The following is a 19625-nucleotide window of genomic DNA, read 5'->3' as shown; positions in this document are numbered from 1 at the left end:
AAGTTCCCTGAACCTCTCCTTCCTCTGTAACATAGAATAAATAGCTTTGCCTCACCATACTGCCATTATGAGGATGACATGAAATATTATCTATGAAATGACTCAGCTGAATGTCTGCCACATAAATGTTAGTTAGTTCCTTTCTCTCACTTGTGAAATGCAAATGTATCTTACAGGCTTTATTGTTAATTGTGACTAAAATTCTCTTTAATATCCTGACATTTACATTTGCATGGTGCCATGCAGTATTCGAACTGCATTCTCATTTCACATGGATCTCATGTGCAGCCTACTTACCTGCAGCTCTACAAAGCTGGCAGGGCAGGTGTGGTCTTTATATTACAAACCAAGGGATTGAGAGTCTTAACAGGGCATTTTTCTTGCCAAAGTCCATTGCTTGGGCTGGGCCTGCTCTTGGTATTATTGTTTATTTCTGTCCCTTTTTATTGGTAGTGGATAGAAAGAGCTGTGTGGTGGAGAATGTTCCCTCCTGGGAAATGCTAGACACTGGCTATCGAGATCACACACATCATCAGGTAGCCCTCATGTCTGGGCATCTGTGGAAATCCAAACCCACACCCCTATGATGCTACAAATTCGTCATTGCTTCCTTGGCCATGTTGGGCTGAGTCTCAGTTCTCAGCAAGGCTCTCCTATTTCCTCCATGTTGGGAAGAAGAGAATCATCCATCCGTGTCCACAGACAGAAACCAAGGTTAGTGTGAGCACTTGGCTAGGAATATAGTCAAGTTCTTCCCAGAATGACCAACTCACATCAACTTTAGCATAGGGCAGAAGTCTTTAAGAGGATATAAAACAAGCTCTTTTCTTCTTTCTGGCAGGCACGATGGGGCACAATTTGAAAGTAGGGTGAGGTTCAATGCACAAAGGTAATTAAACACTATTCAAAATAATAACACAGAGTTCTGACTGTCAAGAAAGAGGCATCGTACACATTATTCAATGGTTAAGAAAAACTTTATTTTTCTCCTTGTGACTTGAGACTCCATTTTCTCTGAGAATTGATGAGTTTGTTCATGAGTGATGCATGTGTACAAGTGTATGTGTTTGCATGTGTCTATATGTGCACAAATGAGTATGCCATGTTTAAGACAACAGTTGCCCTCTGTACAACTGAGAGAAGGCAGGCCTGCAGTGCATGGGGAGGAAGAGTACCAGGGCTCTGAGTACTAGGGTTCCAAGTGGTGACCTCGTGCCCAAGCTGATCTCTGTTTTGAGACTTAGAGGACCAGAGTAGTCCTCTCCCAACCAAACTCCCACATCCACTTCTTCACAGGTAGCCATGAAAAAGGAAGCTTCTCCCAAGGAAGAGATGCTATCCAGGAGTACCAGCTGGTGACCACTGTCACATGAGCCTGCTGATCTGGGTAAACACACAATGGTGTGCTAAAGAGGAGACAAAAAAAAAAAAAAAAAAAAAAAGGACCCTTCTTAAGAAAAACAGAGCAGGCTGGGCAGGGTTGCTCACGCCTGTAATCCCAGCACTTTGGGAGGCTGAGGCGGGCAGATCACAGGGTCAGGAGTTCAAGACCAGCCTGTCCAATATGGTGAAACCCCATCTCTACTAAAAAAAAAAAATTAGCCAGACATGGTGGCACACATCTGTAGTACCAGCTACTCAGGAGACTGAGGCAGGAGAATCACTTGAACCCAGGAGACAGGGTTGTAGTGAGTCAAGATTGTGCCACTGCACTGCAGTTTGGGTGACAGAGCAAGACTCTGTCTCAAAAATAAATAAATAAATAAGAAAAACCACATAGCTCTTTCTATCCATCAAACTAGAGGAAAAGACACAGGAGTAGGGACATCAATTCAGTTGTTTATGACCAGCTTTCAATTTAAAACAATACTTAAAGAAAGAAACAAAATAAACTATAATGTATTGGATGAAGTAATGGTAACTTTTGTCCTTGAAACATTTGTTTGATGTAGATCATAATTTGAAAGCCCATTGTTAAAAGATGCTAACCTTTGAAAAGAAGTAAGGTAGATATATTAGAAATATAAGAACCAATGTGTTCAGTGGTATTTTTCTTTTGGAAAGTTGTAGGCTATTTAAGCTTTTACATAGTTTTTTCTTTAAAAGTCATTGACTCAATAATTGAGGGTCTACATATTCTGGAATCTGCGCTGGCTCTGGAACCACCAAGCTAAATAAAATATACCCTATGACCTGGAAGAGCTCACCATCTGCTGAGAAAGACTGACTCAAAAACAGATGTAACAGAGACCACAGTGATTAATGAACCGTTGTCATGACCCTCTACCATCTCCCATGGCTGTTGGGAGAAAGATCTTTCTTTGAGTCAGCATCCAGAAACTGGCTAAGGGAGAGAAAGCCAGAGATAATAAATTGATATATTCAGAACATAGCCGAGAGAGGAATGGGAGCAGATCTACTGTGTTGCAGGGAACACCATTCACATGGTATTCTATGGAAATAGCATCCTGGAAAGCTCCACTCCAAAGACTATAGTGGGAATGGTGTCCATCATGTATAAGTCAGTGGCCTTGATGAGAAGGCAGAAATAAACAAACATGCAAGGCAGATGTCAGAGGTAGCTTTAGGGAGTTAGGATATGGGAGAGAGAGAATGAATGAGTTAGTTTAGGAAACAAATGTTGACTGAGAAGGATATTGAAAGAGTCAATCATTGGGAGATAATTTTTAAAATGTGTATTATTAATAGGAAATTCATTCCCCTCTTTGTCATTTCCACAGGAGGGCTCAGCAAAGATTTTAACTACTTTTCACTACTTGTGAGTTGCATAGTTGTGCTTTTTGGGACTTGAGACTGGGCTGACAGGGGACCACTGTGTTGTCTGAAATTTACTTGAGTTACAGAAGCCATCATAAGATCATGGTGCAGTGTATTGAAGAGACAATAACAGTGCCTGAGAACACAGATGAAGAAGCAATTATCTTATTTTTTCCTGGATGGGAGGAACAGGTTGGGCTAGCTAAAGAAGAAGCATTTTTAGCTGGGCACGGTGGCGTGTGCCTGTAATCCGAGCTACTCAGGAAGCTGAGGCAGGAGAATTGCCTGAACCAAGAGGCAGAGGTTGCAGTGAGCCAAGATCGCGCCATTGCACTCCAGCCTGGGTAACAAGAGCAAAACGCCGTCTCAATAAAACACACACAAAAAAGAAGAAGAAGCATTTTGAGCTAGGGCTTCAAAGAAAAAAATTAAAACTAGCCCAGTAGCATAGGTAAATAAAAATTCCAGGCAGATATAATATGATGGGGCAGGCATGGAAATGGGAAAGTTATGACATGTTTAGAAAATGGAATGGCTTGATAAGGTTGGGTTCTGGGATGATATGGTTAGGCTTTGTGTCCCCATCCAAATCTCATCTTGAATTGTAATCTCCATAATCCCCACAATCCCCATGTGTCAAGTGAGAGATCAGATGGAGGTGACTGAATCATGGGGGTGGCTCCTCCCATGCTGTTGTCATGATAGTAAGTGAGTTCTCACAAGATCTGATGGTTCTATAAAGGGATCTTCCCCTTTTGCTCAGCATTTCTCCTTCCTGCTGCCTTGTGAACAAGGTACCTTGCCTTCTCTTCACCTTCTTCCATGATTGTAAGTTTCCTGAGGCTTCCCAGAAATGCTGAACTGTGAGTCAATTAAGCCTCTTTCCATTATAAATTACCCAGTATCAGGCAGTTCTTTATAGCAGTATGAAAATGGACCAATACATGGGGTAAGTGAAGGCGAGTGGAGATTATTCCAGAAAGTTCATTTATTAACAGATCTGCAGATCAGAGATGTTTAAAACTCTTTATACTGAGGAAAATGGTAATCAGTGAATGACTAGTGCATGGTTGGATTTCCATTTTGGAATGGCCCCTCTACAGTGTGGGGAATGGTTGGAAGCAACAACAAAGAAGGCAGATGACAAGTCTTGGGTTGGCACAGCCCCCTTAGAAAGCTGAGGTGGTGCAAGTAGGATGATCGCGTTTGTGATGTGGATAAGAGATTGGACAGGAGGGTCATCAAGGATGGCTTGAAATACAGGATTGAGGGACAGGGAAAAATCACCTGAGTGGTGGGAGGGTATTGGGCCATTCTGAGAACAGTGGACGGGGAGCAGGTTTTGGAGAGAAGATGGTTAACTGGATTTTTGACATATTTTAGAATTTGTTTTGGCTGCTAGAAAAAAGTTAGTTGGGCTGGTCCATCTGATTCTCCAGCTAATGTTTCTCTTCTTAACCCTGCACCATTATGCAACATGGCCCCAGGAATATGCCATTTCATCTGCCACTCTGGACCCCGTTAACTCATAGCTCCCTCTACCTAAAGGGTGCTTCTCTTCTTCCCTCACTTAGCAAACTTCTCCTAATCTTGGACATTCCAAGTGGTCGATACCTTCTGTGACTTACCACTGCCCATCCTTCCAGTCGAGGTTGGGCTTCACTCCCTCCTGCAGGAATTCTTGGTTGTCCTCTTTTGTGTGTAGCATGTTAGTACAGTGCATATGATTGGCCTGCCTGAATCATTCATAAGACTGTAAACTCTTTGAAAGCAGAAATCAGGCATTCCCCGAATCCAGAAAAAGGCCTGGGGCAGGGTTGATGCTGAACCCTTACAGAATAAATGAATGAGTTACAGTATTTTTAATTATCATATCTGAGTCGAGACTAGCTAAATTATTTTCTCTTTCCATAGCTACTCTGCCTCTGGGCCTTTCCCAAGTGGCTATTTACACATATTCCTATGGATGAGAGTTTTGGGGACACTGCAAAATGGACATTTTTATTAGAGGACATGCTAGGAGAGCTGGATGGATGAGGAAAAAGCAGCGTTTGCCTTCACCAGGATTCTTTGGACCGGCTTTGGAGACCCTTGGGTGGAAGGTAGAAAAGGGATAGGACCTTCCATGACACCATACTATCTATCATTAGAATAGGTATGATCTTTGTAGACAAAGGTTGATAAGGCCTGGGGCATTAAAATTAATTCTACCTGTTTCTTTTTCCTTTTTTCTGAGGTGGCTACTAAAAAACTGACTCATTGTATTTCTACTGAACTGCACTATTCTATGCTATAAAGATAGAATATAACCATTAAATGAATGAGGTACCTCTATAGATACCAGCAAGGATGATCTCCAATATAAATTCACTATGAAGGGAAGAAGGAGAGTTGTGTTGCTCTAGATGCGAAGGGGACTCCATCTTGTAAGATAATCCACTATGTTGACCTCTGATTAATGCAGCTTCTGGGAATCTCTTAAGATTTTCATTTTCTCTATTGTTCCCTGTAAATCCTGCCTTGAGATCAAATCAACCTTGATAAACTCATACCTACCATAAATTCTGCCCTTAGATTAAATTAAGCAGGTACACCCTTTCCCTATGGTATATAGCCCCTGGGTCTGGGAGCAACGGTGTTCATAAGTTTCCCAATAAAATCACCCTATAATGACAAGCTGGACTTGTCTGCCTCCTTCTCTGGTTTTTCAGTTCCTTTTGTGTTTGGGGACCACTTTGCATATATGACCCTTTTGTGGAACACTAGCTAAATATATCACCCAATTAAAAAAAGAACAAGTAGGGGTCCAAAGTGGCTCCCGCCGGAGGTCATGGCGCTCGCGAAGGCGAGGTCATCAGTTCAAGGCTAACCTCATAAGCTCAAACTGATTGGCAAAAAAAAAAAAAAAAAAAAAAAAGAACAAGTATATACACATTGCAAAGAGAAAGAGGAAAGATGAAGGGAGAGTAACTGAAGGATCTGGAAGGGCCCAGAAGGGACCTGATGGTGTACCCAAAGCTGGCATGTGAGCAGTGGTTAATAAGAGGACTCTTGTCAAGTTTCAGCAGAATTAGGAAAAGCCAGCAGAATGGTGAACTGTCCTGGGGAAAGGTACAGGTTTAGGAAAGAGAAATGTGTGAGAATTTGATATTTTACTAGATTTTGTGATAATAACATTTATGTATTCTGTAACTTCTTAAATAAAAATTGAGTATAAGACAGGCAGATCATTATTGCCGACAGCTGATGCTGGTCCTGGAGATTGCATCAGGACTCTTCAGTGGTTGTCCTGTTTCACCTGGCTCCCACACATTGCCTCCTCTACTACTAATTCCACGGAGGCAGCTGCATGCCCCCTTGATAAATGCCTTGTCGATAGCTCAAGCCAACGGAAATAATAATGGAAGAAACTTCTGCTTCTGCCAAGAACTGAGTACTGGAATGATGCTAGTGAGTGTTTCCTGAAGCCAAAGGCAGGTTTCCTATAATGAGAAGCAATTTGCTGGCAAGTTTACCAGGCTCTTCCAAAGCATACAATATGGCAACTTGTTAAAGGTTTCTTTATTTTTCTTTTTCTCTTCATGACACATTGCAGATGGAGAGTGTGAAATACCCTTTTCCTGGGCTGGGGCTGTTATTTTAGAGGATCACATCTTTGCCGAGTCAGTGGAGTGGGAAGAATGAACTATTTTTTTGTATCATTGTGGGAAATGGGAGCAAATTCAGTCAAATTCTAAATATTTTGAAGCTCAAGCCTTTCCAACTCTCTCCACCGAGAGACCTCAGCTTTAGCCAAGCAGGATATAGAAAGTGAAATATAAACTAAGACCAAGCCCACCAAATTTCCATTCCAATGTATAAGAAAATAGAGAACCTGGAGTGTTTTTACTCAGATATTCCCATTTTTGTATTCTGAAGCCTGTCGCAAAGGCCAGGGGTGCAGAAATGGGTAGACTGATATCTACTGAACTCCTAGGATTTTTCCAGCTTTGTGCCAGGAGCCTGGCCCATTACTATGCAGTATAGTCCCCACCATTGCCCCAACCCCCATAGCCTCTCAGCCCTGTTGTAGGTAATATCATTATTCTCAATTTTAGACAAAGAAACTGAGACCCAGCAAAGCTAAGAAAATTTCTCAGGATCAGAGGCAAAGCTAAGACTCAACCCCAAGCCTAACTGACTCCTAAACAACTGCTCTTCCCCTGGACCTGTCTGCCCTGCTCTTGGGGTCAGTCTTAAACAATGGAGGGTTGGTTCTCAATGTTGTAGTTGACTATAGGCTTCACAGGCCCTCCCCATCTGAAGTGTCTAAGAGAGGGAGTCCTAAGACGTAAGAAACCTCCTCCTGGCCCAGAAGCCATGGCTTTACAGGATTCTAACAGGCACGTTGCTGGGAGTCTTTTAATCTGGATTTAGCTTCCACTTTACTCAACAACAGAAGCAACTGTTCAGCCAAGCAGTTCTGGAAAAACCATGACTCAAATTGCCATTGTTATCAGCCCTGCTTTCTAACCTTGGTCATGCTGATGTCCTTAAACACCAGGAGCATGGTCTCCTCAATCTTGCTTTTCCATTTCTCTAGTGAAGAAAGACAGGCAGTGAGCACTGCAGGTCATGCAGTGTGTATGTACAGCATGACTCATAATGTGAGGAGCATTATTCCAGGAGAAGTCGTCCATGCAAAGGAAAAGAAACTAGTTAATTGATTAGCCCATCCTCCCATCTGCTACCTACACACCCATGTGTCCATCCATTGACATTCATCCATTCACCCATCCTTTCACACATGTACCCATCCATTGCCTATCCATACATCCATGTATCCATTCACACACTCATCCATCCAACCATCCATTCATACATACACACATACATACATACATCTACTTACCCACCCATCCATCCACTCACCCACCCATCCATCCATCTATCCCATTCATTTATCTATTCAGCCAGTGCAATGTTTGAAACAGAGCAGGCAATAATTGAGGTAATAATCCCAAATAAAAAGAGATGGGGGTGATAGGATAATTGACTGTTGATTTTCCCTTAATAATTTTTTGATAATTTTTAAAAATCTGGAGCCTTAAAGAAACTGAGGCAGATCATCAAGAAAAGCATGTGGGTTTTGGCAATAGAGAGGCAAGCAGTCAAATTCTGACTCTGCTTTTTACCGGTTGGGTGAAGCTTGAACCCTTTTCTCAGCTTTTGTTTCCTCATCTGCCTTACAGAGGCAGCAACCTCCACTTGGTAGTGGTAAAGAATGATTGAGATACCGGGACTGGAAAGCTCCTGGCCAAGGCTGACACATAAGGAAGATTTTAGGGCGCATTTGTTAAATGGATGGAGAAGGAAGAAGAGGATGGTATATAGGGCTTCTGTTACCCTAAATGATGAATTTCAATTGTTATTGCAGCCAAATGCCACCTTCTCTTTCTCATGATTTGATAACACGTAGATTACCCACCTACAGGATGGAAGCTGTTAGAAGCTGGCCTTTTGGAGAGCAAGGGGGGTGACAGTGTTTCAATGCCTCACTCTGAACCTTTTTATCAAAGTGGTTACATATTCAGCCCAAATTGCCTTTGAAACTTGGCAAGTTCACTTGACCTGAGAGGTTAAGTGCTGCCGGAGCCCCAGCTGAACACATTGTCCTGGGAATGGAAAAGTTTTGCGGGCTATGCCTTCCTGCCAGAGGTTTAATCTGCTTCCAGCTCTCCCACCCTTACACCCTTACACTGGCTTCTCTGGGTAGGTAGAGAAGAAAGCCACTCCAGGATTTTGCTGAACCTCTTGACCAGGTAGTGCATGTCTTACATCTTAGGAAGTTCATGGTAGAACCAATTTAGCAGGTGAGGAAATAAACAAAAGACAAGAGAGGATGATGGCCTGGTGGTGGCCATGATCAAGGTTATCACTCACAAATTTACGTTGTCAGCTGTACTGTGATGCTATCACTTTTGCATTTGCCCGGCTGTGTTGCACAGGCCTTTGGAGAATACCAGCAGCTCAGAGTCCCAGGTAGCCCCTGAAAGCAGCCTCTGGGGAGCCAAGCTGCATCTCATTAATCAAGATTCTAATTATTCAGATGTTCCAGCTGTCCCGAACAGGAAACTAGTTGGAGCACAGGTGAGTCATGCCCGCATCAGGTGGTTCCTACAAGCGTGTTATTGTAGTGGTAAGAAACTACAGGTAATCAAAATGTACCCAAATAGGGAGTGCTTAATTTTTTCAATTCTAGCCATCTTATAGAACACCATGTAGCTGTTAAAAATGAATGAAATTTTTCTTTTCCAGACATTTTGTATAAATATATTTCATATCATATTTTTTCCCTTTATAAATATGTATTCTTGTGTCATGAAGAAGCAAACACATTTTGTTAAAAAAGACAAGGGCAAAGTCACTTGGGTCTCTGAGATGTTTCTGGGGACACTGAGATGTAACATAGCAGAAATGCATTCACACAACTTCCAGAATGAAAGCTCCTGGGGGCCAGGCGCTGGGCTGGCCACATGGCATAAGTGCTTGCTTAACCCTCAACAAAACAATACATTGAAGCGATCTTATCCGGAAATAGGGTTTTTGAAGATGTAATCAAGTTAAGAGGAGGCTATTGCGGGAAGTAGGGAGGCTCAACTCAGTATAACTGGTGTTCTTTTAAGAAGAAGGGGCACAGAGACCCACGCAGAGAGAACGCCATGTGGCCACAGAGGTTGAGAGGAGAGTGATGCATCCACAAGCCAAGGGATGCCAGGCATTGCCAGAAGCACCAGATGCCAGGAAAGAAGTGCAGAACAGATTCTCTAAAGCTTCGAAAGGGGCATGGCCCTGCCAACACCTTGATTTGGCACTGCCAGCCTCCAGAACTGCGAGGGAATACGTTTTTGTTGTTGTAAGCCACTCCATTTGTGGTACTTTATTATGGCGGCCTAGGAAACAAGTACCGTTGTTGCTCCCATTTTACAGTAAAGGAAACTGGGGATTAGACAGGAAAAGAGGAAGGCTCAACGTGACACAGGTGGGAGGTGGCTGAGCTGGGATTCTAACCCAGCCAGGTGGTGAGCAGGTGGTGTGTCTGGCTCCATAGGGCTCCCTCCCTTTTCCCACCAGGCATTACGGGTAGTGTTACCACTCCTATCCACTCTGTTAGATAGTACTGAGAATGCATTCAGTCACTTAAATGGCACATAGGAGGGAGGTAAATTTTCACATCAGATAACTAAGCCTGAGAGAAACAATTGGAACAAGAGCTTGCCTCCCAAATCCAAATGGCCTTTTAGGAAAAAGCTCCTTCTACTTGGTTCTTAGGAACATTTAATGGAGACACACTTTTCACCTCCCTCACCATCCAACCAACTTTTCCTAAGGGTCAGGCCTACCAAATCCTGCCAGAGGAAGAATAACACACCATTGCAGAAGCTGGCTGTTTTAAGGACATGTAACAAGGAGACAAAATTTCACCCAGCTCTGTCCTCCCCTGGTAGAACTGTATTCCACTCCCAAGGGGTAGGTTCAGAACCCACAACAGACATTCCTGGGTATGCCAGTTTTTCCTGTGCTCAGGGTGGATCTAATGAATATGCAAATATGACACCTGGAATGACCAGAGGGCAGAGGGTGGCTCCTACTCACACAAGGTGTTTAGCCACAGTCGTCCAGCCGTGCACCGGCATGACTGTCTTCTGTGATTAGGAGTGTGTGCTGTGGAATCACGCAACCTTTGTCCAAATCTTCTGCTTTGGGCTGTACAATGAGGATAATATTTGCATTTATCCCAGATTGTCAGGAGGATGGACTGAATGCTTCAGCAGTGAATGTCTGGTGTGTCAGGGCTTTACAAAGGCAGCAGTTATTATTCAGTCCCATCCGCATCCTGGAATGCCTCCCTTTGTTCTTGCTCCTCACCAATATGGGAGTCTGGGAGGGGAGGATCCATATCTCACCACTCTTGTTAGTTCCCAACTGACAGGCACAGGGCAGGCCCTCAGGACAGACTCAGGACGCAGCATGACATGATGGCCTCGGGGTCGAAAAGCCTTGGGGTTTGATTCCGAATAAGAGGGACCTGAGGTCACATAGGGGCCTTGCTGATTCCTGATGGGCTACTTCTCCTCTATGAGCCTCAGTTTCCCCAGCTATAAATGGGACCCATAATGCCTCCTTCCTGGGTTGTTCAGAGGACATGATTCAGTCTCCTATGTGAAAGGTACCTGCAAAAGCAAGTGCCCAAGAAGTCTCTCTCTTTCTTTCCCCTCCTCTCTTCTATCCTTTCATTTCCATTTCTGATCTTCAGTTTCCTCACCTGTAAAAGAGACTGAACTGGAAGGTCCATCTTCCTGGGTCATATAAAGGATGTGTGAGAAAGCTTTCTATCAACCCTGTGGCACTGAACACATCAATCAGAAGTGCACTGAAAAGAAACATCTAAAAACAGAGAAATCATTTGCTTTTCCTGCTAGAAAGGACTGGGTCCATTCCCCATCTACCGCAGCTCATGGAAGTCAGAGGCCAAGGGATAGAATCCTTGGCATGAGAAGAACAGAGTCCTGCGGAATGAAGAAAACCCTGACACACCTTTCCAGAATATTGGATCAAGCGAGAAATGGTTTCAGCTGAAGCTGTCTGAATAAATTACTGGCAGTCGAAGGGTGAGGAAACGGAGCTGTGAATGCATTTATATAATGTATTTCTATGTCAGACTTAGATCCTGCTCTGTATATTTTTGCGGCTTTTAGACACAGGATATTTTACCAGGTTCTCCTTCCCTCAAAAAGCAGCTGTACAAGTCAGAAGGCCCCAGAAAAATCTCCAAGAGGCATATAAATTCTTACCTTCTTCAAAAAATGTTATAAGAAAAAAATATTTTTTACTGAAAGATAGACATTCAGAGACATAATTCTTGAAGTTGAGTTGGTAAATCTTTGCATGCAGCCTTAAGATGCTCTACTTGGTAGACCCCTATACATACATCAAAGCCTAAATAAAAGTTGTCCAGCTCTGTGACCCTTCCTAACATGCTCCTAAAGCCAGTGGGCCCCTCCTTTTGTGCCTGAACTACCTATTGCAGAGGCCTCTGTCATAGCACAAGATAGCCTGTTGATTTCTGATAGAAACAGATACCCTTGTCTGTCTCTTACTAGAGGCTGTGGCCTCCTTGGTCACATATTGACCATATTGATCCATAATGTTACCGAAGAACTCAGCACAGGGCCTTTCACAGAGTAGGTGCTTAGCTAATGGATTAATGAGTGAAGTATGTGCATTCATTTATAATAGGCAAGGGAAGAAAATTTGGTGGCTCTCAAGTTTTCCCTTTGAAAAAGTAAGATTCCATCATTCCTCAAAAGAGGAGAAGTAGCCCATCAGGAATCAGCAAGGCCCCTATGTGACCTCAGGTCCCTCTTATTCGGAATCAAACTCCAAGGCTTTTCGACCCCGAGGCCATCATGTCATGCTGCGTCCCGAGTCTGTCCTGAGGGCCTGCCCTGTGCCTGTCAGTTGGGAACTAACAAGAGTGGTGAGATATGTCTTAAAAAAACTGAACTCAACTTGACTTTGGTGGCTGAGAAAACCTTACAATCATCTCTTCCCACCCATTTTGGGCATGGGGATCAATGGTGCCAGGCCAGAGGACCTCCTGGCCCAGGGGCCTGTGCCCACAGAGGGAAGGGCAGGCAGGGACCCAAGTATGAGCTACACTGTGTCTCATCATGCCGTTAGGTCAAGGTAAAAGCAGCATCTCCATGTTTATTTATTCATCTTTTTATATAAAATACCATTTAATGCTATTCTTTTAAAAATCTGTACGTACACCATAATATATACTTACACACCACACATCACACACGAGCATTTGCAAGGGACAGGAAACCCTCACAAAGTAGTTCTAGAAAAAGTAGAAGGGGGTTCTTTGTCTTATCCTCAAACCTCAACAAGGGCAGGAATCAAGCAGGCCTTGGGGATGGCTGCACCTGTTCCCTCTTTTCTTTCTCCTATAGAAGACATGCTTCTTCATGTGTCAGGGAACAGGGCTGCTGCCAGGTACAGATTCACATTGGAAACACAGAGAAAACTCTTTCCCATGATTCTAACATAAAATTCAAAGAAGGACTCTGACTGGTTAAGCTTTGAGACACTCCTGCCTCTGTGGTGGTGGTGATGGTGGTGGAGGGCGCTGTTTATCAAAGAGGATGGATGCCTGGGTCTTGGACAGACATGGAGTAGCCATGACAGTGTATGACTTGGTAGGCTTCAGGTAGGACCCTGGAATCTATATTTTAAAAAGTTCCATAGGTGACTCTCATGTGCAATCCCAATTGGAATTGATCGATTGGAATTGATCTATCTATACCTTAAATAAATACAGATACAATGTATCAAGGAATGCATTCTAAGACCCAAGGGATCTGAAAGATACTACCTAACCTCTACATTCCATAACTATTTAGGCATCCACTCCACGCTAAGTTTCAAGACATGCAGACAAATAAGATTTGGATCACATTACTGAGGAGCTACTGTTTAGTGAAAGAGACAGATACAAATAAAAAGTGACACCTGGAAATACAGTCTTGGGTACCTTAATGCATCAAGGAAGACGCCTGAAATCACCAGGGAAGTCTTTCCCAAGGAGGGAACATTTGAATTTGATCTGGAGGGATTAAATAGAAGCTTGGTCAGGCCAAGGAAGGGCATTTAGATCATGCCAAGGAAGGGCATTTAGATCATGCCAAGGAAGGGCATTTAGATCATGCCAAGGAAGGGCATTTAGATCATGCCAAGGAAGTGCATTTAGCCTCAAGGGAACAGGATGTTGGAGGATCTGGTGGAGCTTTTGGGTATGCCCCTTTCTCATTAAGTTTCATGAGTTCAAATCCCACCCTTACCACTTACCAGCCATGTGACCTCAGAAGAGGTTACATACTGTTTCTGGTACCTTAATCTTCTCATTTATAAAATGGAATTAGTAACCCATCCTCGTGGGATATTACAAAGATCACATTAGATGACATTATGAAATAGGTTTGCATACTGGGCTTTTGAGTCACACAGACCTCAGTTTGTGTGCCTGCACCATTGCTTGTTTACTGTGGTCCTGGGAAAGTGGTTCTACCCTCTATCTCCTCACCTAAAAAATACAGAAAATAATAGCATACCTCTCAAGGGTGATTATGAAGCTTAAGTAGGAAATAGTGTATGCAAATTATTTGGCTCAAAGCCTGATACATGGTAAGCACTAAATACACATCGTAAATTATTATATAATAATTGTTTTGCAAAGTACTTAGTGAAGTGCTAGGCACAAAGCAGGTGTTCTGTGTCTTCCCATTACAGCCGAGAATGGCCTATGGCTGGAAATCGCTCTTGAAAATCTCACTGGACAGATACCAAGAGGGAATGTGAATGGGGGGTGGGGGGCCCAAATCCACCTTTGTCGAGGTTTCGTGTTGGGCAGGGAGGTTGTCTCCATGCAAGCCAGCTCAGTTTTCTTAGGCAGAGGCCCAGAGTCTAATGAATGGAAAGCTGACATGCCAAGGGGTTGATTCTTGAAGAGAATTAGGCCCATTTGAAGAAAAGACTTCAATCAGCTCACCCATTCCACATGGAGTGACATCCTGGTGTATGTCATAAAATCACTAAATCATGGGATGGTACAGTCTCTCTTTCCTCAAGAATGTCTGAGAAGCAGAAAGGATATTCAGATGGCCATACTCCTGCTGTGCTCCTGAGTAGCCGAGCCTGCTGGGAGTGGGTAAGGATAAGGTCATCAAGAGATCAGAACTTGGCATCTGCACGCCCACAGCCCTGAGCAATGTCTTCTGCTTTCCTGACCTAACCAGGGCCTGGAAAACCCAAGAGCAGGCAATCCATGCCCCTTGAACCAAACTTCATCAGAAGAAGGGTGGTGTTTACAGAGTGCCACCAGTTAGCTAAGCTCTAGCTCTTTTCCAAACACTGAGACACTGAGATGAGCAGGGAAGTGACAGACCCAAGGTCAGAGTCACTTTCCAATGGGGGTCTTATAGGTGCCAATGCCTGGGATGTTCCATAGGCAAATTCCCATGAAGCTCACTGTGGTGGGGAGACCTGATCTGGAATCATCCAGATGCTGGTGCTAAATTTAGCAGCTGTGTGATCTTAGAGGCACCTTCCTTTCTCAGAGCCTCGATCATTCCCATCTGTAAAATGGGACTAGCAATGCCTGTCTCAAAGGATCATGGTGGAGACTCTATTGCAATGAAGGCTGTGAAAATACTATGAAAATGATCAATTCTCTGTACACATGCACAGAACTTGTTTTATTCTGAGAGTTCCCAAGGGGATCTAGAAACCCAGAGAAGGCAGGAGAATGGCAGGTAGGGTGGAGAATTAACTCTTAAAGGTGACCAGGCTGGAAAATCCCCAGGGAGCAGCTGGTCCTTACTGAACATGTATGAAAAGCTTTGCAAAGTCTTGGCACATGGGAATATGAAAGAAATGCAAGACAGGGAGCTGCTAAGACTGCATTTTGTGTCCTTCTAACATGTGCCCTGATTAGCCCCTCTTTGACATCCAGAGTCCTGGACTACACATGCTTGTGTTTCAAACTGAAGCCGCCGACCCACAGTGTGGAGTCTGGTTGGTGAAGCTTCTCCCCACAGCAACACAGCTTAGAGATGGTTGTTTTTGCTTTTGTTTCTTTGCTTTAAACCTATCTGTTCTCTTGAGGCTTTCCTTAAACACACTCCATCTCCTAAGCTGTTCTTTTCCTTTGCTAGGGGTTTGTCATTCTCATCTCTAATTGCCTTTACTCTCTTTCAGTTTTCCAACCAGGTGAGCAGTGCACTATTTAAAAATTGGAAACCTTTCCTTTTGCAGTCAGTTGATAAGAAAGTTCCAAGGCCTCAGGGCACCGAGAGCAGGGAGAGGCAGAGTTCTGGACAACCTCACCCCAGGCAATCCCGCCCTGGGCTGTGGGAGAACTGGGAGAGGAGTGTGGGTTGGGAGGCCCGAAGGGGTGTGGGCATGGCCAAGACATAATTGCCAATCGCTGGCTGGAGGTGGGAGAGTTTAATCTTCTTCAGGAAATCCTCAGGGTGTGAAAAATCAGGCCCGATATTATAAAAACACTGCTGAGAGGTTTTAATGGAAGCGGACACAGTGGGCACATTCTCCAGCTCCAATTTTCTCATTCTGAAACTGACTGAAGAAGTGTGGAAAACACCCAATGCACATCTAATATCTCTAAATGCGGCTGCCTTTTAGCCTCCGGAGAGGACAGGTATTCATTTTCATAAATTACTTTTTAACCTTTTTTTTTCAAAGTTGGGGGGGAGTGGTGAAAGAAAACAGAGACAAAACAGATGCCTTCAGCCCTTTGATCAGCCTCCCTGCAGACAACCCGGCTGCCCGATAGCACCTCTTAACTACAGCTTGCCAGGAAGAAAATGAGTGGTTTTAACTCCGCAATTACAGTGCCTGCTGAAGGCCTGTCATCGCAGCCAGAGGGACCTGATCCCACCAGTTCGACTGCCCCCAGAATTAGAACCACTGGGTAGAAAGTTAAATACCCCCTGCGGCCAGGAGGCTTCCACAGGCCCTGAAGCTCCAGACCAGCCACCCCCGACTCCCTGCCCCCTACCATGGTCCCCCATCCTTGTCTCTATAAATATAGAAAACTAAGACCATATACGCCAGCTCAGCCAGGCCAGACAGAAGAGAAAGGAACAGGAGACAGCAGCCTTATCTCATGCCCAGGAGTCGGGGAATGTGGCTGAGGCAGAGGTCAGATTTCTAGAAACAGAAGAGGGGAGGCCTACCCCCATCCCCCACCCCACCGACTCTGGCCTCTTGCCTAATCATCTGAGAGCCCTCAGGCTGGCTTTCTGAACAGTGAACATCAAACATCTATTGGCTTATCTCAAGAAGAGAGAGAGGGGAGGGTAATATTGACTCAGGCCTCTATACTCAGGCTTGGCCCCAGGTGGTTTCCGTGGGTCCTCCTGTCCCCTCCAGCTGCTATCTGTAGATATTACTCGACCCTCCATCATGGCCCAGGGCCACACACAGTAGAGCACCCAAGTTCTCTCTGCCGCATCTTCCTTTACTACTTGTAATGTCTACAAACAAGCCTAGCTTTCTTGCCTCTAGGCCTTGGCAGACGCTGTTTCTTCTGCTTGGAGCCCCTTCCTTTGCTGATTTCCCAGAGGACACACCCTGGGGCTGTTCTCCCCTTTCAGAGATCTCTCTGAGAAGTCTTGGGGGAGCCCTTTGCTTTGGCCCCAGCATCCTGTGGCATCACGGTCTTGCCACACACACTGTGCCTGGCACATGGTAGAACCCTGAAAAGAACTGGTTAGATAAATGAGGGACTGTGAAACTTTCAGAAGAGAAAATCCATACTCATAGAAGTTTGATGAGCTGCCCAAAGTCACATGGCTGGGGATGCTAGAAGTGGGGTTAAAACCTGGGTCAGACCGAACACAAAGCCATTTCTTCCCAGAAGGATGCTCTGCCTGTCCGGAGAAGTACAGTGCATGTGCCAGCCAGGGCGTACGGATCCCGCGCTGTGCCCCGACTCTCAGGGCCGGGACTAACCTCGGAAGCAGACTTGAAAGAGGTAACCGAAAAACTTCGTTATCAAAATGGATCATATTTTAACCTGATATTTTGCAATATCAAAGTGAACACGCCCTGCCCCGCGTCACCCGCCCAGTGCCTCTTCTCTGACTGAGGCCCAGCCCCCTTCGCCCGTGCCCGTCACCAGCGATGCCAGCATGTCTGACAAACTGCCCTACAAAGTAGCTGACATCGGCCTGGCTGACTGGGGATGCAAGGCCCTGAACATTGCGGAGAACGAGATGCCGGGCCTGATGCGCTTGCGTGAGAGGTACTCAACTTCCAAGCCGCTTAAGGGCGCCCGCATCGCTGGCTGCCTGCACATGATGGTGGAGACGGCCGTCCTCATTGAGACCCTGGTCGCCCTGGGTGCTGAGGCGCCGTGGTCCAGCTGCAACATATTCTCCACCCAGGACCATGTGGCAGCTGCTATTGCCAAGGCTGGCATTCCAGTGTATGCCTGGAAGGGCGAAACGGATGAGGAGTACCTGTAGTGCATTGAGCAGACGCTGTACTTCAAGGGTGGGCCCCTCAACATGATTCTGGACGACGGAGGTGACCTCACCAACCTCATCCACACCAAGTACCCACAGCTCCTGCTGGGCATCCGAGGCATCTCTGAGGAGACCACAACTGGGGTCCACAACCTCTACAAGATGATGGTCAATGGGATCCTGAAGGTGCCTGCCATCAACGTTAATGACTGTCACCCAGAGCAAGTTTGACAACCTCTATGGCTGTCGGGAGTCCCTCATAGATGGTATCAAGCGAGCCACTGATGTGATGATTGCCGTCAAGGTAGCAGTGGTAGCAGGTTATGGCGATGTGGGCAAGGGCTGTGCCCAGGCCCTGCGGGGTTTCAGGGCCCACGTCATCATCACCAAGACTGACCCCATCAAGGCACTGCAGGCCGCCATGGAGGGCTATGAGGTGACCACCATGGATGAGGCCTGTCAGGAGGGCAATATCTTCGTCACTACCACAGGCTGTGTTGACATCATCCTTGGCCACCACTTTGAGCAAATGAAGGATGATGCCATCGTGTGTAACATTGGACACTTTGATGTGGAGGTCAATGTCAAGTGGCTCAACGGGAATGTTGTGGAGAAGGTGAACATCAAGCCGCAGGTGGAACAGTACTGGCTGAAGAATGGGCGCCACATCATCCTGCTGGCAGAGGGTCGGCTGGTCAATCTGGGTTGTGCCATGGGCCACCCCAGCTTCGTGATGAGTAACTCCTTCACCAACCAGGTGATGGCTCAGATCGAGCTGTGGACTCACCCTGACAAGTACCCTGTTGGGGTTCACTTCCTGCCCAAGAAGCTGGATGAGGCAGTGATTGAAGCCCACCTGGGCAAGCTGAACATGAAGTTGACCAAGCTGAAAGAGAAGCAGGCTCAGTACCTGGGCATGTCCCGTAATGGCCCCTTCAAGTTGGATCACTACCGCTACTGAGAGCCAGGTCTGTGCTTTGCCTTCCAGCTGCTGTCCTTGCCCAGGCCCCACCTCTCCTCCCTAAGAGTAAATGGCACCAACTTTGTGATTGGTTTGTCATTGTCCCCCATGGACTCTCTGGGGCTGGTCACTCAATTTTTGGCCTCTGCTGCAGCCCTCATACTGTTCCAGGTGTGGCAGTGGGAACTGAGAGGGCCCTCCTCAAGCCCTGGTCATGATGGAGGTGCCAGCCATGAGAACCATGAGCTCAGTGGTCTTGGAGCTGCTCACCTTCCTTAGCCTTGAAGTCAGCAGTGGAGTCACAAAGCCCATGTATATTTTGCCATCTAGGCCTTCACCTGGTCTGTGGGCTTAGACCTGTGTGCTTGGTTTACAGGTCCAGTGGTTCCTAAGTGCATGACAGATAGATGAGAGAGAAGTATATTGAAGGGCAAAGAGGAACTGTTGTTTGAATTTTCCTCAGGGCCTGGCTTAGTGCTGGGCCTTCTCTTAAACCTCATAACAATGAGGTTAGTACTTTTGTTTTACAGGGGTTAGAATTAACTGTTAAGAGGCAACTGAGAAAGAACAGAAAAGTGACAGTTGGAGGTTGAAAGGGGCCAGAAAAACATAAAAGCAGGCATAGCTCTGCCACCACTTTGTAACCAGATGGTTTCTATCACAACCCTGCGTCAAAAAGAGACAAATTTGGCCCATAATGTTTATTATATTAAAAGAAAGCAGGAATGTGGGTAAATAAAAATCTTGGTGCCTAAAAAAACAAACAAACAAACAAAGTGAACACAAAACTC

General features: G+C 45.3%; 1 pseudogene; it reads left to right on the top strand.

Annotated features, from left to right (window-relative positions):
* The first annotated feature begins 17473 nt into the window (after positions 1 to 17473).
* LOC100388407 (adenosylhomocysteinase pseudogene) lies at positions 17474 to 19267 on the top strand (annotated as a pseudogene).
* Positions 19268 to 19625: the final 358 nt, after the last annotated feature.

The sequence above is a fragment of the Callithrix jacchus genome, chromosome 2, assembly GCF_049354715.1.
Source record: "Callithrix jacchus isolate 240 chromosome 2, calJac240_pri, whole genome shotgun sequence".
In the NCBI taxonomy this organism is placed as follows: Eukaryota; Metazoa; Chordata; class Mammalia; order Primates; family Cebidae; genus Callithrix; species Callithrix jacchus.
The sequence above is the reverse complement of the archived record's forward strand: the minus strand, read 5'-3'. Positions and strand labels throughout refer to the sequence as shown.